The 24,258-nt window shown below is 36.3% G+C and overlaps 1 long non-coding RNA gene across 3 annotated transcripts in view; it reads right to left on the reverse strand.

Moving 5' to 3' along the window:
- The window catches only part of LOC127068488 (uncharacterized), a 50,749-nt gene that overhangs the window by 12,889 nt on the left and 13,602 nt on the right, over positions 1 to 24,258 (reverse strand). The window lies entirely within an intron of this gene.

Here is a 24,258-nt window from a genome sequence, read left to right on the forward strand (position 1 = left end):
ACAAAACATGTTAAATGTTATTGTCAAATGTATATTGTATGAAATTAGATAGGGTAAACGTGGTAGTAGAATAAGAATATTTCAAGGCGTAATTCAGCTCGTAAAATGGCATTAAAGAATTACTCGCGGCTTACCCGCTGACACGTAGGTACCGACGAGCTTGACAGGTACATAAAGATATAAGTGGAGTTTGCCTCACCTTCCATCGTGCGAACTGCAATTCGGTCGAGCCATGCTATATAATCAGGTATGCAAATTCGAAAACACGTATCTCGAACGAGTATGGATTACTCTCGAATATCGAAATAATCCATGTCTGTCGATATGCATTCTCCCTTTACCCTCCATCCCACCCCCATTTTCTTTTTATCATTCTTCGTAAATACTTTCTTTTTGTCGTATCGTTTTCTTTTTATTTGCATTTCTGTATACATATTCCTTGACGTCGATCAGTGTTCATATTAATATCCATTACATTTGCGTATATTTCATCGGATTTAAAAAATTCTAGCATTGTTTACTTCGCAGAAAATATTTTCATCTCGTAACAAGTAAGAAAATTCTCTCAGAACGAGAGTTTATTATTTGATTATGTAGATCGTTAACTGGGGATGATCTTTAAGCTTATCTTCGTGCCCTGTTAATTCGACAAATGTCGTTACCTTATTTATCTTTTATTTCCGTAACGTGTAACTTTTATATCACGTTTATTTATCATTCATTCATTCATTCATTCATTTGTATTATTTAAGACGTTTCGTTTCTACTTTTTTTCTCTTCGCTTTTTTCTTCTGTTATTTTTTGTTTTAACAACTGCGAACAATTTAATAGTCAAAGAAAGTTTGCAAGCTCGGTCACTCGCGGACTATAGTAGAGATTCGATTTTCTTTCATACCTTTTCGCAGAGAAGGGACGTATCATTACGATGAATATCGGATTCGAGATCGAACGCTGGAACGAAGTTCGCCAAGTCGGCGAATAGTCGGATACAACAGGTGCTATTTACGTACGAGTCTATAACCTACGTTATTCCTCTTCCTCTTCGTCTGTTCTGTCATTTCTCTCTCTCTCTTCCTTTTTTTTCTCTTTTTGTTTCGAATTATAAATCGATACGATACCATTACAAAAGGGGTAGAAAAGGAAAGAAAAAAATAGGTACATAATAATAACTTATAGATGAACATATTCACAGAAAGTTGCAGAGATAAGGAAAAGAATTAAACAAAAAAAAAAAAAAAGCAAAAGAAAGAAGCAAAAAAAAACAACGACGACTTTTTTTTCTCTCTGCATTTCACATCGTGCGATTACAAAAATACGTTCATCTGTTTTATTCATAAATACAAAATACGTACAATACGCGAACGCGTATTACATATACGTACACATTGAAAATGTGCAATCTTAGGAAACATCGTCGAACATCCAATGAATATAGAAATCCCAATGAATATAGAAAATAGAAGAACCAATCCATGTACAAGAATTATATAAAAACAAATAAAAATAGATTAGAATTTAGAAAGATTAGATTAGATTAAGGAAGAAGTAGGAGAGAAGATGTCGGTCGGTCGGTCGGTCGGTCGGTCGGTCGATCGGTCGGTCGGTTGGTCGGTCTTGTTCGAAAGGATGAGGGCGCACGCTCGGGACTTTTTTTCACAGTGCAAAAAGCGTCGTGTCCTTACGGCTCGGAGGACACGTCGATTATATCCCGAGAGATAATATCCCTGTCGGGGCGTGCTGAACCGAGCTAAGGAATGCAGCGGGTCCAGGGGACTTACATCTTTTTCCGCGGTTCGCCGCATAAATAAATGCCGTCGGACAGTTTCGGGGCCCGTTCGGTCAGTCCCGTCGTTTTCGAAAGCCTTAGCCGAACGGGGGTGGAGCGAGGGGGAGAGGGGTAACCGTCTAGGCGCCGCTCTTTTGTCTTTAGCTAATAGAACACGCGTTCCTCAGCGTCCGTTTCGTAAAAATGCCCGAAATGTCCAGTCGTATAATCCTCGCTCGATCGGTCTTTACCTTCTCTTTCTTTCTTTCTTTCTTTCTTTCTTTCTTTCTTTTCTCATCTACTACCACCCTAAACCTTCCCCTTTTCTCCCGTTTATCTTCTTTACTTTATTTCTATATATCTGTTTTTTTTTCCTTCTTCTTCTTTTCTTTATCTCTCTATCTCTGTCTCTCTCTTTTTTCCACATGGCTTTCTATCTACGTTGCATCGTTTTTCGTGATTATAATCTTTTTGTATTTCTATCCGTCTATCTATTCCTCTCTCTCTCTCTCTCTCTCTTTTTCTCTCTCTCTCTCTGTCTTATGAATTTTTTTTATCGGAATGTTAATCGTAATTAATTAATATTAAATTTAATGTCGACTCTAATACCGTATGCGTGACCAGGTATATATCATCTAGCTTTCTCTCCATGTTATACAATTCCCTGTCATTCTTTTTCTTATTAATTTAATCGGCGTTAATGATTAACGTTACAATAAATTCTCAAGTATCCATTACGCTTTGGTTAGATTTAATTAATAGATGTGTTAACATCTATCATTTTCGATCTCTCTTTCTCTTCTTTTCTTCTTTTCTTTTTCTTTTCCTTTATTTTTTTTTTTTATTCTTCTTCTTTCCGAGTAGTTCGAACAAGGCAAATCTTAGCGATTATTACCAGCTGTTAATTGCTTAACGAGTCGTCCGAAAACGATTTGCACTGGCTGCTGCTAATCGTTCTCTTCTTCTCAATCTTTTTTTTCTCTCTTCTTTCTCCGAATACCATGAACGAGTTCGGTAGCTCAACGAAATAAAGATAACGAGATTGGAATAGGCTAGAGTGGAGGTACTGCTTTTATTTTATTTCATTTTATTTTTATGATTTCCTTGCTCGATATAATACAAGAGAAAGATGTATTATACGATCCGTGATTCTCTTCATATTCAGGAATTAAATCAACGACGTACTCCTTCAACGAAATTCGGAGCACCAATCTAATGACTTTTATTGCCCGCAGAACATCTTCATACACTCGAGACAGACGTAACAGATCGAACATTTCTATACAATATAAATGTATTTATATACGAAGAGAAAAAGATCAGTTTGTTAAAGACGGAGTACGCTAGAGAGAAAATAAAAAGAAGGAAAGAAAGAAAGAAAGAAAGAGAGAGAGAATATAGAGTGAAAATGCGCGATGAGAATGAGTGAAAAAACGATAGCATAGCATCTCTCATTGATATTCCATCGAGACCCCGAGGCCAAGTATCTGCATCGCGAATAATCCTTTGCATCCCTTTTACCCACGAATCCTCCTTAATTAGTCAGTCTCAAAAGAGAGAGAGAGAGAGAAAGAAAGATGAAGAAAACGAAGAAACGAATACGGCAATGTAAGAATCGGAATCCATAGGACGGCGTTCACGCGGATCTTTCGTCCTAACGAGAGGAATGCAGCCAGTTATGAGTGTACCTCTTCGTCGAGATTATTAATTTCTGTTCCCGTGGTCTCGAAACGGCTCTCCCAGGAGGCCACGGAGAGAATTGGATCGACGATTCTCTCTCTCTCTCTGTCTCTCTCTCTCTCTCCTTCTTTCTCTTCGTCGCCCATTACCCTTCCGTAAGAGGCCCGCCATCTCCATCTCAGTCGCACTCCAAGAACCATAGAGTTAAGAGAGAGAGAGAGAGAGAGAAAAGGATAGAAAGAGATGGAAGAGTTCTGGCGCCACTCCGGGCATACCACTTGGTTTGGTCCGGCTCTTCGATGGTTCCTCCTCCTCCTCCTTCTCCTCCTCCTCCTCCTCCTCCTTTTCCTCCTCTCTTACTTTCTCTCTCTCTCTCTCTCTTAGTCTTTCTCTTTCTCTTTCTCTATCTTTGTTTCTTTCTTACTCGTACGTTCCCGTTCAGCATTTCGATCCCACACTGATACCACCATCCTCATCCGAGTGCGTCTAACTTATTGTCTTATTATTGGACCACCTAGAGAACTCAGCTAGCGGAGCCGCCTGCTTTCGACGCCTGCTCCTTACTTTACCCACTCGTTGCCAAACCCCAAACTCCTTCAACGATCGTATCACACATTATCACAAAATTTGTTTCTCTTTTGCGACAGATTTTGACAATTACTTTATACGAGTCTTGGTCTTTAGGTCTCGTGTCGTCCTTTCTTGGAAACAGTTTGTCGAGCCATGGCATCACATTTACATCGAGTGTTAATCGATCGTATCATATCTTCTATTAGAGATTAAACACAATGGGTAAACGATGAAGATGAAAGAGATCAATGTTCCTATTCCGACATCCCGGATAACGGATAAATGTCCAGGAAACTCGGAATCGTTGGAGTTTTCGGGTCTATTCGACAGACAGTGGAACCATTCTCGGAAGCAAAGTGAAATTCCTGGATTCCTCTGAGTACTCGTACTCCAGGACGAATACTCGAAATTCCACGACGTCCCATGGTCGTCGTTCGATTCGGTGATTTGCCGGTACGACACGACGAACACGAACCGGCGCTTGTAACGTCGACGTGTAAGCCGAGGCCGCTCCTCTCGTGCCGATAAACACTTCAGCCTGTGGGATGTCCAAGCTGACAGTCGAAGTTACGCTGATGAGCCGAAGAGGAGGAGGAGGTGGAGGAGGAGAAGGAGAAGGAGAAGGAGGAGGAGGAAAGCGACGACGAGAACGTCGGCAGGTTCCTTCTCAAGGAAGAAAAAAGGAAAACGAAAAAGAAAAAAAAGAAGCCAAATGGAAAAAGACTCGATCTTCCCTTGATCACTCTTCGTTGAGAGCTACCGAACGAACGTCCTACTAGAGAAGACGTATCAACCTACCTTACTCCTTGATCCTTTTCTAAGTAACTAGTTTTACGAGCTAAGCCAGTCAATGAACTCTTCTGTACCTACTAGCGAGCTTCCTACGATCTTACCAAGATGATACGGAAACGGTCTTAAACCTAAAGAAAAGACTAATGCAACATCCTTAACGTCGATCTTTTGCATCGTCCCGATCGTTCCAAACGACTAAACGATCTAACGAACGTCCTTCAATGGCAGAGATAATCTACATTTACATGGGCAAAGATTAAATTCAGTTTTCGTTCGCTGTTTACTCTCGTTGATTTTTCCAAACGAGTAATCTCGGTAGAATCTTACTTGTTCTTTTTTCTCTTTTCTCTCTTCTTCTGTTTCTCTTCTTTCTTTCTTATAATCACGTTGAAACATCCAATGCTTTAATACGTTAATACATTCTTTGTATTAGGGTATAGTAAAGGGGTAGTAAGTAGGGGTTGAAGAAACGACAATCCCATAGGTCAGGTCATCGAGAACAACGAAGCTTCCCAAAAGAGAAGGGTACAAACCCTAGAGGGTTTGGCAACACGTTAATGAGCTTGAAACAAAAGAATCCTTCGAGGCAAAACGAAACCCCCCGCAGGGTTTAGAAACTACAGGGGGTAGGTGGCGCCACGAGCTGTCATCACGTGTCAAACTCTCGGCTATGATACGACCCAGGTAAATATACGTTCTTACCCACTCACCCTTAAACTCGAAGAAAAAGCACCCACCCTCTTTCCTTTCGGTTAACTTATCGAAATGTTGGAAAACGATCAACGGCCCTTCCCCTTTTTTTCCTTCCGAGCTTCGAAGATCCAGAGATTAGATAAAATCGTTAAATGTTACTGTCCCGTTAATATTACCTATCGAGGACCTACTGTCCAACCCTATTTTCTTAACTATTCCTTCCTTCGAATATTAATTACGTTTCTTCTCTCGAATACTTAGAGATTTTCTAAGATTTCCAACAGAGTTTACTAATCATAATAACTCAGGTTTCTCTTATTAGAAAGTATACATTGATTCATTTGTACTAAACGCATTTCCTGATAACAGATCAGAGAGAGAGAGAGAGAGAGAGAGAGAGAGAAAAGAACAAAAAAAAAAGAAGAAAGAATCGAGAGAAACTTACGAAGCAAAATTTTCTCAAAGACTCGAGACACTTAACAAACGACAATAACCCGTCGTTATTCCCGATGGAAAATGATCCGAGCCGTTGATCGAACGAATGCCGAAATTAAAGTCAACGAAAGGGAGAAGAAAAAGAAGAAGAAAAAGAAGAAAGAAGAAGAAGAAGAAGAAGAAGAAGAGATTCGAAAGGAAACTTATTTGAATGAAGAAAACAGTGGTATCATGCATATATCCCGTTTACCAGGCGCATGCGCCGTTTAGCAATCTGGTTAAGACATCTAGCAGTCGATCCAGAGCATCAATTGTCCTCACAGAGCATATAAGCGTACCGCAAGGAGACGAGACAATAGTTGTTCGCTCTTGTGGTATGCGCCAGACCACACACGCCGGCGCCATACCCACACCGAAAGAAAGGGTGAACATACGAGCGGTGTAAACGTATTTCAAACACCCAGCCTACGTGGAAACGATAAATAAACTATAACTAACCGCCCTCGGAGCCGGTGACAGGTGAATGGTGAATCCTCTTGTTAGCCCCCAAGAAGAGAGAAAGAGAGAAAGAGAAAGAAAGAGAGAGAAAGAAAGAGAGAGAGAGAGAGATAGATGAGAGGAAATCTTTCTCTCTCTCTCTTTCTCTCTTTCTCATACGTTTTACGGGGAAACCTGGACCCAACGGGGAAGAAGAAGAAGCATACGAACCGGTGTGCCGGTTGCTGATTCTATTGCCTGGTTCGTTGGTCCGTTCGGACGACGCCTTCTCTCTCTCTCTCTCTCTCTTTCTCTATCTTTCTCTTTCTCTATCTTTCTCTTTCTCCCTTTCTCTTTCTATCTTCTTCCTTCTTCTCTTTATGCGTATACGAGAGCTTCGCCTTGGAGATATTGCGCCAGGAGAAACGAGGGACCGGCCACCGTGTCGGGACAGAGAGCAGGGATTATCGATGTAAGTCACCGAGAACAAAGGGCTCTTCTCGTCGAGCCGATGGAATAAATCGGCGCGATCGATGATACTGGGATTCGCCCACTTCTCTCTCTCTCTCTCTCTCTCTCTCTCTCTTTCTGTCTGTCTGTCTGTCTGTCTGTTTGTCTGTCTTTCTCTCTTTCTCCTTCAGTCTGTCTGTCTGTCTGTCTGTTTGTCTATCTATCTATCTATCTATCTATCTATCTATCCATCTTTCTCTCTTTCTGTCGCACTGCGACGATCCTACCTCGTGAGATACTAACGTGTCTTCTCTTCTTTCATTTCCACCCTCATTCGATCATTTCGATCGAGTCATTTGGTACCCATCGATCACTTGCTTCTTATTTATCTACACTTGTAGGTTTACACCTCGATGAAAGTTTTTTTCTCAAAGTTCGACGAGTGTTTCCTTTCTCCGGATAATCAGTAGCCAAGGTATTATGTATTTATGCATTAAGTACTTGTCGATCGTGATTATAAGTATTTAAGGATTAAGGTTTAATCAGCGAAGTTCTTTTTGTATCGGCTGACTTACAAAAAATTTCCTCGCATAGATAAATACGAATTATTTTTTTCTTTCGTTCTTCAAACGTTCGTGTTGATCCCATTTTTCTTTTGCTTTGGTTCTTTTATTCTCTTTTTTTTTTTTTTTTTACTTTCATCTTACTTTCAGTAAAACCTCGAAAGAGGTCCCTGAACTTGGAAAAGTTCAAAGATTTTTCTCTATATAAAATGATCAAGAATTGAATTATTAATAATTATTGATCTAGATATTAGATAAAGGAAGATATTGTTAGAATCGATTCTATTAATAGTATTGTATATCACGTATTCTTTCGTATTAATTTTTACTTAAATCCTAAGGGAAAAAACCTGCTAAAGTAAAGCCAGCTAGCATTTTCCTTGAATAGAATCAGGTATCGATGTCCTCTTACCTTAGAAAAATAAAAGATTAAGTCAACAAAAGTTCCGTAGAAACGTTAAAACGTATATATATATATATATATCTCTATCTCAACAATATATCCATAAGTTTTCTTCAAAAGTTATGCGGATAATCTACGAGTATCTACGAACCTAATAGTATCAACTTAGGCACTCGTTGAAAAGGATGAGAAGAAGAAAAAGAAGGACCGACCTTTGCGCTAGCTCTGCTGAGGTTTTGCGAAATCCATCCAACGATCCTTGAAAGTATTGGCTAGACAGCATTGGACAGTTGCGGAGAACCGTTTAGGATGACAATAGTAATGGATACATTTAATCCAATTGCTAGAAAGGCCCTTAAAGGGACCCCTGTCAAGTCTTGTCTGTACCTGAGTTATGCCGACGACAATGTCAAAGAAAAATATATTGGATAAGCGTGACACAATTCTCTCTATCTCTTTCTATCCTTTACAGTGCAATAGCTCGAACCTCTCAGGTACATCGAACATTGATGTTCAGGTCAAAAAGGAACAGCCATAACACGCTTAACCAATTTTGACGACGAGAATACCAAAGAAATTTGCTTAAAATTAGACCTCTTTTTACTAAGATTTTCTTTTTCTATGATAGTTAGATACTCGACTGTGAACACATCCTTTTGTCAATCGTTCGTACTATTTTGTTTTCTTTTTTTTTTTTACTCTTTATCAAGATTTACTATACCGTCAAGTCGAAAAGAATATTGATCAAGATTTTACTACTCGAATGAACATTTTTATTTATTAGAATAGAGGATATTATTCTGATTATAGCAATAAACTAGAGAAATCGTCTTTTTTACGAAATCAATATCTTGCCAGTTTAACGTTAAAGACAAACTTAAGATCTCATAAAAATCTTATAATGATTCTAAGAGAATCGAATGATACGATTATTAAAATTTATTTCATATAAAAATAGCTTTACGATATTTTATTTTCATTCATTTCAAACATTCATATTAAAAATAAAAATAAAATATATATATGTATATATTTAATTATTTACTGTAAATCGATACTTCGAATTTACTCGCTCCTTGACTTTCAATTAACGAATGAACGAATCTTGTTGGCTCGAGAACAAGTAGGTTGCTTTATCTTGAGACTGTTGGTACCCTTCGTGAGATATACGTCGGTGGTCAGGCCGCGATCAGCTGTAAAGAAACGTCGACGCGAGAACGTGCCATCGCTATAATCATTACGAACGAGAAAAGGAAAGAAATGGATAGATAGATAGATAGAAAGAGAGAGTTAAAACATCAAAGGATTGAATCGACTCACCGACGAGTCCACGCGTGACCTTCGAACGAATCTCTTCGTTCTCGTCGAAGAAACAGAAAGAAGATGAAAAATGGTACGTTTCGAGCCATGTATGTTTCGAGATTTTTCGTCGACTGGAAATGAAAGAAAAAGAAAAGGAACAAAAAAGGAAGAGAGAAAGAAAGAAAGGAAAGAGAAAAAAAAATAAAAGAGGAAGCTGTGTAACCATTCGACGGGAATAGAAACCGATCTTAAGCCTTGGGAACTGCGAGAGAGGATACTTTTGTACGAGGGAAATTAGGCTTGAAACGTTGAGAGAATAATACTCCTAGGGTATTCCGTAGTGTATATACGTATGTATACAGGGTGTTCTATAAATTGAGGTAACAACAATTTCATAGGAAAAAAATATCGAATATAATTTCATCGTACGAGGCTTACTTTTCGTGACAATCGATTTTTTCACTTTCCCAGACAATTGATTTTCTTTTCTTTATTTTCATTTTTTTTTTTTAGGATATTATAGGAGAATAAAATGAAATTTACATCTTTAAATTATAATTTTTAATTTGTATCGAAATGGACAATTCTTACGGAAAATGAAGATTCAAACATTTTGTTTGTAATAAGAATCAATATTTTTTATTCGAAAGATCAGACCTGATCGTATACAAAAATTTTGTTAATAATTAAATAACGAGTTTTATATATATCTATATATATATATGTATATAATGTTCACCCTATATATAAATAGGAAGATCTAGAAATGTTCTTTCGTTCCTTTTTTTCGCTCGAGTTGATCTCGTTAAACGAATCGAAATTCTCTTCTTTCTTCTCTTTCCGCTTCTTATCCTTTATTTTTAGTTATCACCGATCCGCGAAATGGTTACGAAATGGTACGATTGTCTAGGAAGTGGATAAGGAGACACGTTCTTATTCTTATCCTAGGCTAAGTTCTATTATATTTTCGATCCCTCGTACCTTCGTTTTCAACGAAGCGTGCCAAAGATGAAAACGATTTAACTCTCTCGCAGAAAGGATTCGAAAAGTGTTTTGAGTTTGAATTGAACTGTTATGTCGCATCTCGTCGATAAAGTTCATATTTTTAATATTAAAAACGAACAGGGTGCAATAATAATTAAAAGGGATTAAAAAGTAGATTTTTTTTATTTTTTCTAGTAAACTTGTTAATTCAAACATGATATCTACTTAGAATGTAATCTTGGAGTAATGAAAAGACGATTAGAATGTTTTTGTAAAAAAGTTGACAATTTTTTTTTTTTTGATGAAATTTCGTCGATTAGATCAGAATGAAGATAATCTCGATAATTGGACCAAATCGAGAACACTCAAACAAATTTTTCCCTTATTTAAACAAACGAACAAATAAATAAAAAAGAAGAGAAAATAATTCATACATCGATCACTCGTATAAACAAGAATTATATTCGTTCTTTCTATTCTCTTTGCATACCTACATTAAAATCAAACGTCACGGTTGGATCTAATTGATAACAAAAAAAAAAAGAAAACAAAAGAAAAAAAAAGAGAAAAAAATGTAGGAATAATCGGAAGAAGATGAAAAAAAATTTCAGAATGATTTTCGAAGAGACGTCGAGCTCACCCTTACGCAACTCGGTCGTGACATAGTGATTCGCTTTTCGGTCTGAGTCCCAGTCCTGGCCCATTCTCAGATCCAAGAGAGCTCGCCGCTCGCTCGGAATCGGCGGGACGTAAAGAAGAACAGGGGCTCGACACGAGCGGCAAATGAAATGCATGTCTTGTGCTTTTTACGTGGACGGCCAGCCTGACGACATCCTCCGCTCGAGCTCCAAGAAACGAAAAGGAATAGGAAGGAGGAGGTGGGTCCGAGAAAGCAAGGTAGAAAAGAGGGAGTAAGAGAGAGATAGAAAGAGAGAGAGAGAGAGAGGAGATTCAGGTAGAACGTGAAGAGCGACAAGGAGACCGATACTTTCCAGCTCAGGAACACCCTGGAGATCTGAGATCGAGTTAAGATAATTGCTCGTTTGTTTAAACATTTGACCGACCGGCCGTTTCAACCGGGCCCTTCTTTTTTTTTCTTTCTCCCTTCTTATCTCCTTTTTCTATTATTTTTTATTTCTTTTTTCCTTTTTTCTTTTTTCTTTCTTATTTTTATTTTCATTTGTCTCCCTTTCATTTTTTTTTAATTTTATATTTATCTTTGTTTTCTTCTACTTTTTCGGTAACCTCCAAGTGGTGAGGTCATGCTCTTGCATGTACTTATATATTGTATCATATAGGATATACTACATGTATGTGATCTCTTTTGAAATCAAAACAGTGAGAATTCTATCGAAATATCCGTTTCACGAAAAATCTTACCAAAGAGTTATGCGGATAAACTCTGAAAGCGATATCTGGCTAGAAAAGAGAAAGAAAGAAAGGAGGAAAGAAAGAAAGAAAGAAAGAAAGAAAGATAATATTATCCGTAACAAGGGGTTGTTGTTCGTGCATCCTTCGGTCCAATGTTGTCCTCGCACAAGTAAACATCGACATTCGCTATCCGTTTGCAGAATCGAAGAACAAATATCGAATATCCTGGCTATACTTTTTATATTTATATTGATTCTTTTTTTTTCCTTTTTTTCTTTCCCAATCAAAAATTATTTCCACATTTCGTTTCCTCTTGATTCAATTAATCCCATACATTTGTTGATCGTTGATAATCAAAATAATCAGATTATAACACTTAATTTGGAATTTTTTTAAGTTGGAATCTTCAATAATAAATAATAAATAAATCAATTCAATTTAATAATAAATAATCAATAATAAATAAATAAATATATCAACTCGATATTAAAACGAAACTCGTGAAAAAAACAAAACCTTTAAAGTCGCATATCGACGTTGCAGCATAACCCTTAAGTCGTATTTTTCTCGAAGAAACGTCATCGTCGTTGACGTTTTAATTTAAAAGGAAAAAGCGTGGAACACGAAATGCTAAAATATATATACACCTATGTACACGTGTATAAGATACATATATAAATAAATAAAAAAAACAGAGACAGAGAGACAGAGAGAAAGAGAGAAAGAGAGAGAGAAAGTAAGATAGAGAATATGCAACGTCACGAAGTCGTGTCGACGAGATAGGGTGAGATGGTTGAAGGGGTGGTATCCTCCATGCTCTGATAACTCTTCTCTCTCTCTCTCTCTCTCTCTCTCTCTCTCTTTCGTGCAGACTCTCGTCTTGAAGATCCTTCTCTCTTACTCTTTGCACCGTAACCGCGAGCTCGTTCGCGACATTAAGAGCTTCGTCGTTCGAGGAGAAGAGAGGAAGCAAGCCGGCTGATAGATGAGGAGAAAGGCGCCTCGAAGGGACGCCTAGCATCTTCCTTTCCTTCCTTTACGAGACTCAACTCGATGCCACGAACACGTTCATAACGTTCATTTCATTGCTAAGTGTTAAGTCTCTCTTATATCTTATTTATTTCTTCGCAATTTTCTATTTTTTAATACAATTAAGATTTTTTGAGAGTCATCCATTCTGTTCGGATTTATAATCTTTTCGTTCATTGTTAAGTTATTTCTTTTTGTTTATCGTTATTATAATCTTTTCGTTTTCGTGAATTGTTATTAAATACGTAGATCGTTGTATCGTACTTAGATCTTGGATTTTATTAACGCGAGTGTCGTTCGATTCGATTATTTGATTTTGGAGGTAATTCAGAGGAAGGATTGATTATGGCGTTTTTTTTTTTACAATTGAATTTATAATAAATCATTGTTTTTAAATTATGTAAATAGATTTGAATGTGCTCTTCGTATTTTTTTTTTGTTTTTATTATTTCGTGGTGTTGTTACATTTATGAAATATGTTGTTGCTATTGTTTTTTTGTTCTCTCTTTCTCTCTCTCTCTCTCTCTCTCTCTCTCTCTCTCTCTCTCTCTTTCGTTGACCCTGTTGTTAATTTGTGGAGATTTTGTGGAACACTAATGATTTCTCCGAAAGATTGATCGGCGTAACGAAAAAGCGTAAAACCGAATCGATAAAAATTCCGCAGACTCGCGAGGAATGGTCAAGGTAGCTTTCGACCCTTTTTCGTTGATTTTCTTCTCTCCCTTCACACAATCATCATCCTTCTCTATTCTCCATAAGAAAACAAGAAGCAACAAATACACTTCCCGGAAGTCGTACTACTCGAATCGTTTCCACGAAAGAAGATCCGAGCTTAGAATTTCTAACATCGTCAAGGGATCTTCTAAAATCGCTCGGGATAAAATTCTGCAGAGATTCTTTTTTCTTTTTTCTTTTTTTTTTTCTTTGGAGAGTAAAGAAACAATTGGACAAAGAAGTAAGAGATTTCTTCATAACATTTAATAATTAATTCCAACGCGGACTTTGACGTTAGACAAATCTTCAAATAAAATAATTAACAAATTGAGAAAGAAACAATGTTCGATGGAAATATTATCGTCAAATCTCGAACGAATTCAGAACGGAATATTAATCGAGGAAACGATGAATTTAGAAAAGAAAAGAAAAGAAAAGAAACAGCAAAAAGAGAAAGAAAAATTATTTGCAAAAAATGAACGAGAAAAAGAAAGAAAAAAAAAGAAAAAGGACTTGAAAAAAGCTGTGCGATCTCGATTAGAAATATTAGATTTTCAAAGAACTCTCTCGAGTCGTCCAACTTCCAAACGATCGGCTACGTTCAATACCCAGTGTCCAATAAATGCAGACAAGCGTGTACTCTCACACGGATTCACACACGAATTCGAAACAGCCACCACCAGGAACAGCAGTAGCAGAACAGCAACAACAGAACCACCCCTTAAGGATGACCAACGTCGAACGTCTTTTAGCTGCTCCTGGCAGCTCACTCTACGTCTGCGTATCTTCACCTACACGTTTAGAAATTCGATTGTGTTGGAAACTCGCAGCTACGACGATCGACGACGACGACGACGACGACGACGACGTCGACGTCGTTGTTCGATGGGGTGGGAGAGGGTGAAACGAACGAACGAACGAGAGAGAGAGAGAGAGAGAGGTTCCATGAGATGGTTTGAGGGTTAGGGGTTGCTGGTGTGTCCAGTCCACTTCAGTGAAGCCCAGGGCAGACCGTTCGATCAATAGAGGGTAGAAGCTACACGTTTCTAGGAGGTGGACACACACCACCCCGTACCACCCCTTCTCGTACACTCAACGATGTTCAGGGCGAGCCACTTTCTATCTGTCTCATCGAACCAACTTTAGATTTTCTTCGTTTTTCTTTTTCTTTTTTCTCATTTTATTTATTTGCTTTTTTTTTTGAAAGTAATATCGTTAAGGATTTTGAAGATTTTTTGAAAAGTATCTTTTCGTTTAGCCGAGGACTAACGTCCTTGAGAATGAGAATCTTGTGATATGACTTGGACAATTTTTTTGTTATTACTCTATAGAAAAAAAAAGTAGACAAAAGAAAAAGAGAAACTTGCGTGATAAAGTCTAGAGTTTGGATTGCTGATGATTAATTTCAATGAGAATTTCTTCTGTTAAGAATTATGATGATATAATTGGAAACTTAATTTTCGTTGTTTTCTCTTCAAATGAATGATAGGGTTACATATAGAGTATATTATACGAATTTAAACAATAACACTTTTAACAGATCTTATAGATATAACGATGAACTATAAAGAAATTCTAAGCCGCATGGAAAACGTATTACAGATATATAAAACGCATAAAAAAAAAGATATTGCAGAAAAATCAAGACTCTTTCGTTTATTTATCTCTTAATTTCTTCGAAGAAATAAAAGAAAAATAGAAAACAAACGAGACGAACAATCGAACGAATTAACAAACAAAAATCATAACTCGCAAATTTATTCGGGAATAAGACAAATAACAATTTATTTCAGGTTAAACAATTTTTTATTAGGGAATAAGAGGGAAGAGAGGTCATTGACCTGATAGAGAAATTACGAGGCGCTTGAACACGACGTATTCGGTGGTTTCTTGATCCAATTATCTCGTGTCCCTTGTCGGGATCAGCGTGCTACGCCATTGGTCTGCGGGGTCCGGACCGCCGGGCCGTTTGTTTTGTAAGTCTAATCGCAGAACGGCTCTCCGGTGGTCCTCCTCGGTTCCCTCTTCTCCTCCTCTTCTTCTTCTTCCTCTTCTTCTTCTTCTTCTTCTTAAAAATAAAATGGCGGCTGGCGGCTATAGGAAGAAAAGAAAGAGAGAGAGAGACAGAAAGACAGAGAGAGAGATAGATAGAGAAAGGGAGAGAAGTAATAAAAGAAGAAGAAGAAGAAGAAGAGAAGGAGGAGGAGGAGGAGAAGGAGGAGGAGGAGGAGGAGGAGGTGGAGGAGGAAGGGAAAAAAAGGAAAGAAAAGAGGAACGACCACCAAGAGCACTTTCGTTCGTTCTCTCGACGCAACGGCGGCTTGGTCCTTCCCTTTCTTTCTTTCTTTCTTTCTTTCTTTCTTTCTTTCTTTCTTTCTTTCTTTCTTTCCTTCGCGTACGGTGGCGCCATGACCAACGCTCCTGACAGCCATAAGGAAACAAAAGGAACGATGAGATGGTAAGACACAGAGAGAGGAGGAATATCTTCTATGGCTAGATTGTACTCGCTGTTTTTTCTTCAACGAGTTTTTTGTTAATTTTCTTTTTTTTTCTTTTCTTTTTTTTTTGGTTATTTTTTTTCGTTCTTTCTTTCTCTCTTTTCTTTTTTAAATTATTAAATTTTACTATTAAGTTTAACTTTAATTTTTTTGTAACTATTAATTTTCTTTGTAGAAGAATCATTAAAGATTAGGATAAATTGGTGTCTTTGTGATCCCTCTGCATTTTTATGTAAATATTTATATAGATAAAAAGAGCGAATAGTCTTCTGTGATTAATAGAAGAACAGTTTCTCTTCTCTCTCTCTCTCTCTCTCTCTCTCTCTCTCTTTCTCTCTCGGATGGATACTTTGAGAATTTTTTTACGAGGTAGAGAATAATTAGAAATTAGGTAATTGTATTTGTTTTTTCTTAAGTTATCTCCGTGATAAATTTCTTCGTTAATTTTTATTTTTCGTTGTTAATGAATAAAAAATGAAGGAATATATGTCTCTAGTTAAAGATTAGAAGAACGAGGAGAAGGATTAGATATTAGAGGATCTGTAGGTCAGTTAAAAAAAAAAAAGGAGACCATGCGAGTAGCCATAATGATATTGGTTTAGGATCCCTAATCACTGTTATACAAAAATTAATAATCTCTGCGGTTTCAAAAATGATTTTGTTCGACGTGATTGAGACATCCGAGTTCGTGAACTTGAAATAAAAACTAACTGCCGATTCTTACCTTAGAAAATCTGATTTTTTGATCAGGATTAATTCTTTTTTTCTTTTCTACGAAATGTATCGTTTTCTATTTCTGCGTATGAACGTATATAATAATCATTTCTTTCGTTTTATAACATTTTCATTACTCGAAAAAATTCTAATCGTCCTAATGATAAAAATCATATAACTCTATCTAAGAGCCCTTAACAATATAATTACATTCTCTAAATTTTAATAATTTATAACAACTCGTTTAATTGTTAAAAAAAAGAAATAATAAAGAGGAACAATTTTTTTCTTTTTTTATCCCATCTCTTTATTTTGTCCATAGGTTAGAACCAGGTCGATTCTGAAAGCAAAAAGACGAGGGTGAAATAGAGAGAGAGAGAGAGAAAGAGAGAGAGAGAAAGAGAGAGAAAGAGAATTTGGAATTGCATAAAACGTAGAGAAAGAGAGAAGAGAGAGAGAGAGAGAGAAACGAGGGTTGCTTTCTAGAATTCGTAGACCGAGTATGAGAACCCGCGGAATGCTCTCGCATAAAGACGCAACCCCATAAGATTTCATCCCCCTTTTATACAGACCGTTCTCGCCCCCGAAAGCGCGTTTCTAGTTGTGCGTTCGCATCTCTCCTACTTTTTTTTCTTTCTTTCTCTCGTTGGACACGTGTATGTGTGTGTGTGTGTGTGTGTGTGTACGTGTATACATCTATACGTTTGTATACATGAGCCTGAATGTATGTGTATTCACCCTTAACACGAGTACGTATGAGTTACTCGGGATCGATGTTTCCTCTTTCATCCCTCCGGTATCGGGGTGTAGTTCGTGCGTAAAAACCAACCCCCAAGATCTACCCTTGCTTACTTTTTCGCCTTCTTCTCTTCCAAGCATCTCTTTCTTTCTTTCTTTCTTTCTTTCTTTCTTTATTTTTACTTTCTTCTTTTTTCTCTCTTTCTTTCTTTCTTCTGCGAATAAATACAAAGTCGAAACACGTTCGCTCGGAACTTGTAAACGAATTAGTCAAGTAATATTTAATGAATAGTAAATAAATCGATGTTTTGTTGAAAACGGTTTAGAACGAACTAACATTTATTTATTCGATAATTTTTATTTGAATATTAAATTCGATAACAGATGGATTACTAGATTTTTATATTATAACTATAACTATAATCGATCGTTAATTAATTAATTTAATATTTTTTCATTGGGATAGGAGAAAGAAGAGTAGGAAAGGTTTCAATGTTATCGGTTAAAAATGTTTGAAATTTTCGAAGATAGATATTTTCGCGTTTGAAAGAAAGTCGAAGAAAGTTTCTATGTACGACGATTCGTTCGTAGAATCATGTTGCATTCGCGAGTAGTGTGTCTCGCGGAAAAGCCTCGAGCGAAACCTTAACAAAAGTTTCACAGTCGAGGAACCAACGACAATAGGAAGAGCCGAGCACCGGGAACGATTTAGCGCTGAATGCGGATGTGGCTAATTTTCTGGGTTGTCCACACAACCTTCCGTTTTAAGTCTTCTTCCCTTTTACCTCTGCACTCCCCACCCCTTGTCCTACGATCGGTACTCTACGGAAATCGGATGCTCCGATCTATGCTACCTTTGAGCCGCCCTGTTTTACCTCAAAAACACGTCCCTTTGTCCTACAAACAAAATTTCATTCTTTTATTACTCAAATTTATTTAACATTTAATGCCTCTCTGATCGGGACAAGTATAAAAAGAAAAAGAAAGAAGGAAACGTTTCGTTCGAATAAATTCACATTAAATCTGTATTAAATTAATTAAATACGAAGAAGACTTTTACAATAATTTCATTAACTCTGATGCATCGTGTAACGACATGTAATATGAACTGCATTCGAAATCGTTAATTCATTCTAAGAAAAAGAGAAAGAAAGTAAAGTAAGTCGTTTAATTCTTTATCGTTTCTCCGTCCTGTTAGATTTAACAAGATATTCCTCGAGGATTTTACTTGCACTAAAAAAAAAAAAAGGAGAAAGAAAAAAAGAAGAAGAAGAAAAAGAAAGGAAGCAGGAAGAATCCTTAATTAATTAATTAATTTATTTATTAATTTATTAATTTATTAATTTATTAATTTATTAATTTATTAATTATAGAATAACGAATTTTGTCACGCATATATCAACCATCACATTTTAATTCATATTTATTCTAACACTTGGCAAAAAAAAGTATCGAGATATAAAATCAGCTTCTCGTCGATCAATCTCGTAGCTTGAACGTTTGAAATCTCCCATCCCATACCATTAGATACATCGAAATTGTTCCTCTCTCTCTCTCTCTCTCTCTTTTATTGGAAGTATACATGTACATATATCCATCTGTCTGTCTATCTCTCTTGTGCTCTGTCTATTTTCCCCGATGATGTTCCGACAATTTGAAGAGTTTAAGGCGATCGGTATCGCCCATCCGGTCGAAGCTTTCTCCACGAAAGGGATAAATAGCTCGTAAATAGGGGATAAAAGAAAGAAAGAGAAAGAAAGAGAGAGAGAGAGAGAGAGAGAGGGAGAGAGAGAAAAATAGCAGCAAACGAGCGAATTACAGAACGTTTACGTGGATATCATTTCGCTTGAATGAACATGGAGAACAAGAGATATTTTGTTCTCTCTTTCTTTCGTTCCTTCATTCTTTCTTTCTTTCTTTCTTTTTTTCTCTCTCTCTCTTTTTTTCTTTCTTCTTTTTTGTTTCTGATCGAATCCCGATAAAAAAGTCCTCCAGAAACGATTTCACATCCTCCAGGATTATATTGCCGAGGATCTGCAATGCACGGCATGCAGCGGTATTATGCAGCTCAGGAATCATGCAAATTCGCATAGCCGCCGACAGGATTATAACGAGAAGCGAGCTTGTGATCAGGATTCGTGAGTTCGATAAAGAAAGCAAGCTTAACGAGTTATGATCGAATAATGATAAATTCTGCGAACTCTTGTTCAGCAGCTGCCGCTGTTGGCGATCGTTAGTGATCTTCTCTTTCTCTTTCTTTCTATCTATCTCTTTATCTCTTTCTATCTTTCTGTTTCTCTCTCTCTCTCTCTCTTTTTCTTTCTTTCTTGCTTTATTCTATCCGTCTTTCTCTTTTACTCTCTCGGAGTAAAGCAGGCTCGGTAAGCTTTTTCTCGTCGCGAGAGGAACGATTAATGTCTTCATGAACGCCGCAGGCGACTGACCCCTTCAAGAAAAAGAATTGGAAAAGGAAGAGAAAAGAAAGAGAGATAGGAAGAGAAGAAGAGAGAAGAGGGATGATAAGAAGAAGTAGAGAGAGAGAGAGAGAGAGAAAATTGAATTTTAATTATGTCTAGGAAAGTTTATAGGTATGTTTATGTTTGTGCGTGATGGTCATTAAGTAATAATATGATACTATAGATAATTAAAAAGTATAGAAAAAGAGAGAGTGATGTAAAAAGAAGTGATATAAAGAGAGAGAGAGAGAGAGAGAGAGAGAGAGAGAATTTTAATAAGAATGTTATTCCAACGTCAAGATAAATTCGTGTATGTCTATGTGATATTTAATAGGTAATAATAAAATTGAATAAGTGGAATTTAATCTGTCGATAAAAAAAAAGTATAAAAGGAAATGTATGAAGTATTGAAGAAAGAAAGAAAAAAAGGCGGTGTGAATAGTACGAAGGAATGAGAAAGTAGGTGTGATAACTGAAAGAAACGATATAATAAGTCATTTAAAAAAAAAAAAAGAAAAAGGGGTGTAAACAGTGAAAGAAATATGTAAAAAAAGAAAAAAGAAGAAGAAGAAGAAGAAAGAAGAAAGAGAATACGAACGATATGAAAATTGAATGGGAATACGTTGTAAGAAAAATTAAGGCTCGATATTTCTAAAACAATTTCAAATGTTTCGAACGATCGATTAATAGAAGAAAGATGACAAAATAATTTGCTCTGAAGATGAGGATAAAAAATCTCTTTTGTTAAGGGGAAAAAAATAGGGTTTTCCGATAAGAACGATTTGATATCTGTTAGAGAAAAAAAAAAAAGGAAAAAGAAAAAAAGAAAAAAGAAAATAGAAGAAGAAAAAGAATAAAACAAAATAAACTGAAAAAAGAAAGCAAAAAAAAAAAAAGAGAGAAGAAAAAAGAGAAAAGAAAAATGAAAAGAAAGGAACGAGTCTCATTGGCGATCATCGCGTTTTCATGGCGCCAGAAGAGCGAGAAACGCTGCATTCGTGTTTTCGTGTCGACCAGAGGGGAGTGAGTCCTTTCTCTTTCTCCTTCTCTCTTTCTCTCTTTCCCTTTCTCTCTCTCTCTTTCTCTGTCTCTCTTTCACATCGACGAAAAGGGGGAGGTGCACGGCCGGTTTTCTATTGGCCCTCACCTCAGGGGTGGTTTTTAGCCGAGCTGTCCCGAAGAAAGGAGCTCTTGCACACGCCGCCACACAAAATGTTCTCGCGCTAATGCAGCCTCGCCCGTATCTTTCTTCTCTCTTTTTCTCTCTTTATATATATATATATATATATATATATATATATATATATATATATATATACACATGCAACCTTCTCTTCGAAAAATTCGTTCGGGTCTCTTTGTAAATGTGTATGTGAGCTCGAAATCCCACCCTTCGAAAGAGAGAAAGAGAAAACGTCACTCATAATGGAAACGGTCCCCTTATATTCTCTCCATCCTTCTTTTTTAACGTATCCACATATGATCTTCTCTCTCTCTCTCTCTCTCTCTTTCTCTCGTTCTGTCTCTTTTTCATTCTATTTCACTTTCTCTCTCTTTCTCAATCTTTTTTTCATTTCTCCTTTTTTCGTCATTCATTTCTACTTTCTCTCTCTTTCTCAATCTTTTTTAATTTCTCTTTCTCTCTCGTACCTTCTTCTTTTTTATCCTCAATGATACACGCGTGTACCATTGGGAATTTTCGAAATATATATATATATATATATACACATATATATAGATGTATATCCCTGTGCGTCCCATTGTCGAGGAAAGAATGGCCGGAATTTCATAGTTTCGACCATCTTTTCGTACATTTTTACGAGGAAATGCAGCACTAGGGAGATCGTGTTTCGAGCTTTTCCCATCTTTTTCTTTCGAGAACGACGTAGGTTCGTTCCTTTCGAACCTTCTTTCTTTTCTTTCTCCTGCTTCTTCCTTTCCTGATCTATGTTGAAGAAAAAGAAAAGGGAATAGGGAGTTGGGATAGAAAGAGAAAAAATGGGGGAAAGCAAGTTGGAAAAGTTCACCCTAAATTTAGAAATTTCAAGAGATTTCCTATTTCTATCGAAAAACGCGATTTACTAAGATATTTTATTTACACCGATTTCGAATTTGCCATTTCAATATTATTGAGAATATTTACTTCTTATATTCAATCGTCTTTTCAAAGACGATTTTACCCGAATAAGATATGATTAAAACTAATAAGATTAGTCTCCAACAACTTTCAGTGAGCCCTTTCTAAATTCCACGTTTCTTTCGTCCATTTTTAATATTACATCGAAACATTTAAATGTGATTTTAAACGCACGATTTCGTCAAACAAGCATCAACATTTTTTTCTCCCTCGTGGAAGCTCGTGCAAAAATTAATAGGAAGATTGACTGATCAAAAAGAATTTCTTTCGTAATATTTTCGATATCGAAATCATACGAGTCTATTTTTATTCGAGATTAGAAAAACCTAGTAGTACGAACGTCCGTTCAATCGTTTGTCCATCACGATAGAAAACATCGTGGAAGGTTTTTTTTTTTTCTCGAATGCTAGGTTCGATTGGTGGAACGCATAACGAAGAAGGGACATCATTTAATTTATTTAGAAGACAACGAGCACGTCTCTCGTGCGTTCCCTTGCGATTCTAGACTCTATAGGCGGTCTCTCTCTCTCTCTCTTTCTCTCTAACATGAAAAGAAAGGATTTAAGTGGGTGGTATCGTGACTGAATCGAACGTCAATCGTGTCTCTGGGACAGTCCACGTGAAAGCGTTGTAAAACGTTAAGTATCTACAAGTCGAGGAAAATCAATCTGATTTCAAAGCATACGTGGAGAATACATAAGTATGTATATATGTGTGTGTGTATGTTTGTAACCTTTTTCCATGCTTTTTAAACTTTTTCCAGGTCGATCTTATAAGTATCCATCCATAGGAAATTATCATTTTGTTTTATTTATTACTCAATTAAATTTGACGTTCCATATACGTACGTATCAATTGATACGGTTCTATTTTTTTTCTTTTCTGTTTTTTTTTTTTTCAACGAGGATACGAAGTTACAACTATAGATTTTTTTTTATTCGTTTTCATTTTAATATCCATTTTTTATTATTTACATTAGATTAAACTCACCGTTTCGTGTATCATTTTAAACATTTACCATAGAATCGAGGAACGTTTAAACATTAACAAATTTTGTCTTTGGGATTTATATTATATTTAAACGAGATAAAATGATATTTAATTTGATAAATCAATTCAAACTTCATTTAACATATATTGTATGTGTATATATATATATATGTGTGTGTATGTATATCTATATATAATTCATTTAAAATATGAAAGATTTTGTTATATACGTATATTGGACTTTGGAAATAGGAAAATACTCGTAAAAAGAGATATTAAAATGGAACGAAAAGAAAAAAAGGTAGTCTTCGTACTTTCTATAGTAAAGTTTGGTGTCAGAAAACAACGACGATAACAAGAAGAAATAGTTCTGGGCATGTTTTATCCACTCCTTGTTATCCACTTTGCCGCGTTCCGTAACTCCAAGTGGAGCAACGAGCCTATAGATAAAGACACGACCCTTAGTTTCGCGTACTTTCGTTATTTTCCAAACTTTTACCGTTAGGAAAACTCTAGCCGAAGGTGCTGAATCGCGTCAAAGGACTCGGAAAAATGGAGGCACGAAAAACTTTTCCACTTTTATTTCTCGATGAACCATCAAAATTTAAACATATAAATTAATATTAATATTGATTTAAAAAAGACCGAACAACGAGATAATTGCGAACGTTTTAATATAAAACATTCAATATAAATCCAAGTAATACAATATTATTTCTATTATTAATTTGTATTTTTTGAATTTGTTTTCGACGCTATAATTATATCACGATCGTAATTCCAAGTACTTGTGAAATTTGAAGATATTAAATAATTTAATTAACGAACTAATTCAACGTATCGATTTGACGCAAGAGACAACAATTTCAACAATATCAACGATTCTAAACATTTCTACGAACATTGTATAAATTTATAACTAATTATGTCTAGTCTTTATAAGCGAATGAGAAGAATGAAAAACTCGACTCGATGCGAAACGAGTCACATAGGTCTGGAAACGTAAGATTCTTACGTTAGAAGCGCGTCACGTAGCAATTACGTTAGTTCGTTCGTTTGAAAATTTAATTATCCCCTTTTTCGTTGCTTTCCACGGCTTCTCAAGTGTTCATTCACGGAATGGCACGTGCAAGATCGACTTCCTGGAGGAAATAAGACGATGAGACGAACGTTTCACAGATATTAACCTTCTCGCGTGTGTGTCTACTCTCATCTTCCTCTCTTGATGATAGGTTAGTCGTTTCCTGGCTGACGTGGAGACACGACGACGTCAATCTTCAAGTTCCTTTTAGAAATACACGGGCTTTGTCATTATTATTCCATCTTAATGATCGCTATCTGTCGACGCTTTTAGTATTATACTCTGATAACGTATACCGTTCTATTCATTCTCGAAATCGCATTCCCCTTTTAAGAACTAAGCTATTTTGTATTAACGATTTTTTTTATAACGATATTAATTAATATCATTTTTACGTATGATTTCTTTTTTAAAAA

The sequence above is a fragment of the Vespula vulgaris genome, chromosome 13 (genome assembly GCF_905475345.1).
Source record: "Vespula vulgaris chromosome 13, iyVesVulg1.1, whole genome shotgun sequence".
Taxonomy (NCBI): domain Eukaryota; kingdom Metazoa; phylum Arthropoda; class Insecta; order Hymenoptera; family Vespidae; genus Vespula; species Vespula vulgaris.